This window comes from Notothenia coriiceps, unplaced genomic scaffold, assembly GCF_000735185.1.
Source record: "Notothenia coriiceps isolate Sejong01 unplaced genomic scaffold, NC01 NC01_scaffold00012147, whole genome shotgun sequence".
Taxonomy (NCBI): Eukaryota; Metazoa; Chordata; class Actinopteri; order Perciformes; family Nototheniidae; genus Notothenia; species Notothenia coriiceps.
The window spans coordinates 67,347-74,297 of record NW_011344848.1 but is presented as its reverse complement, the minus strand read 5'-3'; positions in this window follow the sequence as shown (position 1 = coordinate 74,297).

Genomic DNA, 6,951 nt, shown 5'->3' with positions numbered 1-6,951 from the left:
CGCTGCGACGTAGCGCAAGCTACTTAAAGGGTGGGTGGATTCCCTGACGTAGACGTCAAGATCACCAGCCAATCAGGATTGGCGTAATGAGATTGATGCTTCTGTTTGCATACGCGTTGAGGCGCATCCCATAGTGAGACATCGAACCGAGTGTTATGAATGAGAACACTTTTTGTTATATTCCATGGAATGCTCTTAACATCCCGATAGCAATGAATATATTAAATGCTTTGACAATGCTGTAAAAAGCACGACCAATCATTTTAGCTGGCCCGGCTAAAATAACTGGATGGCCTACCTGCCTGTCAGCCTTCCATCTGTGCACAAACTTATCTCGTGCCCTCATTGGTCATGTCCGCGTTCGTGTGTGTTGGAGGAGGGGCTCTGTAAGGAAGTCTGAAGGAAGTGGCAGATTTTTTCCAGTTGTGTATTTTCAAATTCTAGCGCACTCGAGCTGGTTTCTCCAAAATTACCTACCCCACCTTTAAGGTATACATTAGCTGAAGAAGAATGTATCCCATCATATCATGTAGAAATGCACCAAAACAAATCAAAGGTTATTCCTCAGGATTATTGAATACGTAACATTGACTCTTTCTTTCTATTCACAGCATGATGTTTCTCTTTGTTCTCTTCCTAATTTAATTTATTTCACCCAGGGTTTCAAATGTGCAGCATTGTGATTTGTTATTCAATATTCCTCACGAGGAGCTGCTTTGGGTAATTTGTAAATGTGTGCGCATTTTGTTTTTCTATTTATTTTTTAGGGATGAGATAACATCCCATAATCATAGACTGTAACACATTCTTGTACATCTCGCCCTCTGGCTTTATAAATATGGGCACAATTTATTGGATAAATATCTCATTCCTCATTTCAGATCTCATAAAGGTGTGTGCTGTTGTGATGGAGTATTAGCTTTTCAGTGTGAGGAAGAGCAGATTATTATTTTGGGTCTATAGTGGATTCTTATCAAATTAGCTGCACTGCAGTCAAACTTTCTGTTCTCAGCACCCTACTGCCACATAGGCCTACTATTTATTTTTCAAGGTATTACAGATCTGAAGCAAAGCCTGAAGGAGGGTAAATGGTAACAACATTTTGAGCTTAAATGAGCAGTACATTGCTTAAAGGGTTGGAGTTCTTGACATTACATTAATTATCATTTCACATTTCAAATTTCTTCCTAGCATTTTCAGGAATAAGGGTAAAGGGGCAAACAACACACTGACTGACCATTTAATATCGGAAATGAAAAAGCTCTAAAACTCTAAAGTCTTACCCCTTCTTCGTCCACTGTCACAGTGTGTTTAAAGACGATGGTAAATGGTTGACATTTTGTTCCTTTATCCTCCAGAATCATCCAAATGTCATCCACAAGCTTTCCCCCTCTGCCTCTCTTCAACCCAAAGTCCCATTGGGATTTATTAAAACACATATTACTCTGTTTACTTTGCTGGAAGAGAAATAGGACAACTATTTTACAATAGAAAACATTGTTCCTATCTGCTGACAACTGTCTGGAGTTGCTGTTTGAAAAATAATACATTTGAAATAAAATGCTAAATAAAATAGTGTAATGTGTAAAGTAATGTGTTTACTTGTTAGAACCATTCAAAAAGATGTTATAAATGTCCTCCAAACACATGTATGACTACAAAAATTGTGACATTTGAAATGGTTACGGCAGGTTAATTTACAAAGATGAGAGCATTATGACTGTTTTGTGGGATTTTGCAAGACTTATAATTATCACTTTGTAAGTACTTTCTTTCCTACAAGTAAGCCTTGAGTACCAATTATATTTTATTTAATCTTTCTAATGGAATTCAACCAAAACAACATAATGGCATTCATCAATTACTTAAAAGCATTATAGGGTTCATTAAGAAACACAGGTTTCATAGCACTCAAAATGCATGAACTCTTACTTTCTTTCCATAATTATCTAACTAGTGTTACTACAATTGTTGATTAAATGCATTACTTTTTGTATAGAAAAAGCCAATTTATAATTAATGCAATACCTTAACTTCACCTGGTTATTCCTTGATAAATTAACTGATGGTTGAGTTTTATACCAAGCAAATGCAGAAGGCAGGATTTCCTTCTATTTGACTTGCATGCTTTTTGGAGTTGGAAGAAAACCAATACAAACAGAAGGTGAACATGCAAACTCTTCATTTGGCGGGAAATTGATCTATATGTTTTTGCTGGGAGGCTGCCATTGGCTTGAAATGTAAAAGTAAATACATCAGCAAAGTCAGTCACACATTTGTTTGTAGAGAATATGTCCTTGTCCTTCCGACAAGGGTTTTACAGTTCGGTGAAGATACAATCTGTCCATTGGTCTAAATCTGGAGATCCATGAGGGTCCATTACTGTCTCTTGATGACGTTCTTTGGTATCAATTGTAACAGCAGATACATTTCACTCCCATCAGCATGTTGTCCAATTCATGTGAAACCTAGCAGTTGTTATGATGCAGTGTGATGTTGGTCTCTTTGTGTTAAAAACAAAAGAAGAATAAAATAAACCTTTCCTTGTCGTCAGATGTATCGGCTCGATTTACATAACATTTACCAAGAGATGTGACAATGCTGTTGATTGTGAAATTTGAGGATACATTTCTGCAGCTGTATGTTAAACGTTAATCATTATTCCTTGGGGTGTCGTCTCATTAACCTGACAGATGTGTGAGCCGCGCTGTTCATGTGATTAACTTTGCATTAACTCTTGAGTTCCTAAACTCCACCTGCAGCCATGCTGTCTGTCGCTCTCCTGCGTTGCTTTTCTGAACAAGTTTGAATGCACCTCTAGTGCAAGTTAATTGAAAAAATGTTGCTCAATACTTCATATTGGCTTAAATTATCCTGGTATAAAGTTTGCCTCACTGAGAATGGGCATTGTGTTCTCATCGTTGCTGTTAACATAAACAACATATTTTATTATAATAATGTTGTATGTTCACCTTAAATAAATAATTTGGCTGTATCAATGTCTGTGTTTCCATTAATTGTTCTCTTCGTTGCTTGTGTGGACAGGATGGTCATATGCAAATATAACCACATACCAAAATGTATCCATTCCAGTACAAGTACCCACCATTTATTTTGTATTTCACTACACTTAATTCAATACAATCATGTCGTTTTTACTCACTTACATTTATCTGACTTTTTTAACGTGAATTATTGTGATAAAAAGTGTACTTTTGTGTGTTGAGAACAATTCGACTTCTACTTCCATACTAAAACTCAGCATGCACTCTAAATCAAACCTAAAGAATAGTTCAATAGTATGGACCGGGTATATTAGACGATTTGTAAATAAAATTTAAGCAAAATATTGGGAATAGCCTACTCTTATTTGCGTTCTAGCTGAGAGTCAGGCAAGAAGATTGACCAGTAGCAGGAAGCCTCCATTTTCACCGCAGATATTTTGGAAGGTCAAAGCATGAAAATCACAGGTGTAAATAATCACATGGACGATGGCTCTAGAGTCTATCTTGCAAAATGCACTTTATTACGTCTTTTATACATGAATATGTGTCCCCGGTGTTCCAGGGAACTCACCAAGTGTCAGAAAACACAACCCTCTCTATTTCCCTCCAAATCTCTTAAAAAGGGGCTGCAACGGATCTGATACAGACTGATCCAGATTTGAACACTTCTATGACGTCACAGAAGTGGCGCTACGGCTATTGGGTAAACTCCACCAATCAAGAGGAGACAGCCACGGACATTGCCGTTCGCAAGCGCTGGAGACGCTGTAGTACATATGCCAGGCCTGTAGATGGTGCTGTTGGCGGGGCTAGAAGTTATTTAGTGAAAAGTACAAAAAAACATTTCAACCAAAATAGGATGACATGCTAACTGTGGTCAGCATTATTATTTCCATGAAAGTATATTGTTGCATACCATCATCTTATCTAAAATGATTTAATGCTAAATGCTACTTAATGCTAATGCTAACATGGCCATGTATTATGTATGTTTATTATGGCACACCTTTTAGGAGCCCAGTGGTTCAGAGAGGCTGGCTGAATTGACAACTAATGCTTTGTGAATGAACAAGCAGAGAGGTTGAAGTTGGAGCAGATGGTAAAGGACTTCACGGTGGAGACTCTCACAAAGCCATTTTGACAGGTGAGTATGACTCATTAAACTCCTCATATGAGAATGTGTGTGCACACACCATAGTGTGTCAAAACGGCTGTATCTCCTTTGGTTTTATATGTGTGCTTTTCGCTGTTGTCTTACAGTTACTGTACTGCAGTGTCTACAGTTGTGTTGAGGGCTGTGGTGATTTATTATCCTGCTATTAATCCTATAAAAAGGAAATCTGAATTTTGTATTTATGTGGCTGAATAACGTCTGTTGCACCCGCCATGGTCACTTTTATTTAATCATCCTGGCTTTATCTTCTTAAATGTTGTCTGTGGATTAAAGAAATAACAATATAACTTGTTGATAGTAGCTGAGGCAGAGCCCAGCTTGCTGATTCCCCATGTTTTCCGTCTTTGTGCTGAGCTAATCTACCCAACTGCAGACTTGTCTCATATTAAACTGACAGATATGAGTTGTATTTATTTTTCTCATCTTACACTCAGCAAAAATGCAGTAAATGTATTTCCAAAAAATGGGCTACGTTGTCCATAAATTAAATAATACACAGTAACCAACTGAAATGCGGATGTAACATTAGTGTGAATGGCTGTCCCCCCAAATAATGTCTTACTTCCTCTCACCACTACTTAAGTGGATTCAGTCACACATATTAAAAACAAATCTGCAGCAGAGTGTGACAGATCAAAGAGGAAGTGGAAAGTAAACCCCCTTGTTAATAGAGGGTATTGTATGGACTATGGGGTGTTGTGGGGACATAATGGCCCTGACAATCAACCTGCTGAGTGCCCATCCTTTTTCCCTGCAGGGAGTGTCGCTGGAGAGTAGCGCTGGAGCTTGTTGATGCTTCACAAGCTGACACCGAGTTAGGTCTGTGTCAGCTCTGAAAAGACGGGAGATAAGAATTCGAAAGATGGGAGTGTTGAGGAACCAGAGTTGAGAGCAATCCCCTGGATTTCCTCTTTGACTTTGATAAATTGATGAGCCAGAGCTCACTGCGGTACAACATATTGCTCCCCTTGAGATTGATGGACAAGAAAGAAGGTTGTTTTCTCCCTCTTACTTTTAATGTTGACACCCTCCTAAAGAGGTACATCTTGATAAGTTCTAGCAGTATAAAAGGCTGAGAAAGTGCATTTTGTTGCACACCATCCATTCCAATTTGAGAGCATCATTTAGATGAATGATGTATTTGATATCCTCTTTTGCTTAGAGCTCGAGTTGCTATTAATGTGCTAGAGCCAGAGTGTGAAGCTGCTTCAATTTCATGAAGTCTCTCTTAACTCTTATCTGGCAAACTCTTCCAAATGCAATAACAAAGTAATGTAATTCTCTATCTTGTAGGCATGACTACGTGACACAGTTACAAAAAGAATATCATGACATTACATGTCAATGTTTTGTTTGAGCTTCTCTGATTTTGTACTTTCAGAAGCAGTAGATTTATCATTGTGAAAACAAACCTTTCTGTGGGCCCTTCAAGTTGACACAAATTATTTGCTCCATTAAATCCCACCCTGTCATGGAACATTTATTAAAAAATAAATCATGTTAGAAATGATCTGTTTGAGAGGGAGAGCGGGGGAGAACAGGGAGCTCACCTCTCTCTCACAGCTGCAGTGGTTAATCTCTTTCTTGTGGTTCATAGCTTCAGAACCCCTCGGGGAGCTGGGATTTTTCACTACTGACATGCATTTTTCATCTTCACTGGGTCTCCAGCAAAACCCACTGTATAAACTGCAGTTTTCCGAAGCCGACTAATTGTCTGTGGTTTGATGTCTTAGCTGTGTATAGGCCACACACGTGTGCTCATTTTAGCCAGGAACTTCAGAGCGAGCTGCAAAGAGACTTCACAAAACCTCACATGGCTTAGATGGTACAGGCTACACTTTCACAGATGACTCATTCATTTTTGTAATTGTGTTTTATATAAGGTTGCCCCCGAGCAACATAAATTATTTTGGCCCTTTATACAGAAAATGAAAATGTGTCCTATCAGGCAAAAAGAGACCTTTCTTTTACCCATTCCCACAACACGTTTGAAAATGACGTCCGAAATGAAAGACTGAGAAAAGTATTAATTAGAAAATGTCAGAGCGGCTCTGTCCACTGTATTTGCAGAGTTGCGATTTATGAAAATGACCCGGGCTACTTACAGTTAATAGAAGGCACTAATACAGCTCCACGGGTTGCCCTACTGAAAAGGAGAGGTCAATGGAAGCTCGTAATCAACTTCAACAGCTCTCTGCAGCAACGCTCCGGGCATTTTACCAAAGAAACAAAGCAGCAGTGGAGTTATAATCCAGTAATGTCTAAACTGTGGCTGTGGAGTCTAGGTTTAATGATTCTATCAAAAATGATGGTTACTATGGAGCCCCAAAGGTGACAATATGGATGCCTAGTTAACAGAGACAATTTAGAAATGTAACTTAATAGATAAACATTTATTGTTAATTAGATAACAGAAATGGAGTGTAAAATTAAATATACCACTTTATATTTAATCTTTAAATGGACATTTTGGTTAAAGAAAAGAAGCAACAACCGTGTCTTATTTTTCCCTAAACTACTCAGTTTTATCTTTCCTAGTTTAATTTGTAACTCCCTTATTTTTTTGTCTTCATAAATATATAATACCATGTTTATACTTATACCTTATACCTATTTGACATTATTTTATTAACTATACTTTATTTATCAACAATATTGGTTGTGAGGTGCATAGTGAATATTAGCATCTCGGGACGGGTGCTGCGAGACTGCGCTGACCAGCTGGCGGGAATCTTCACCAAGATATACAACCAGCCCATAGGCGGATTTTGC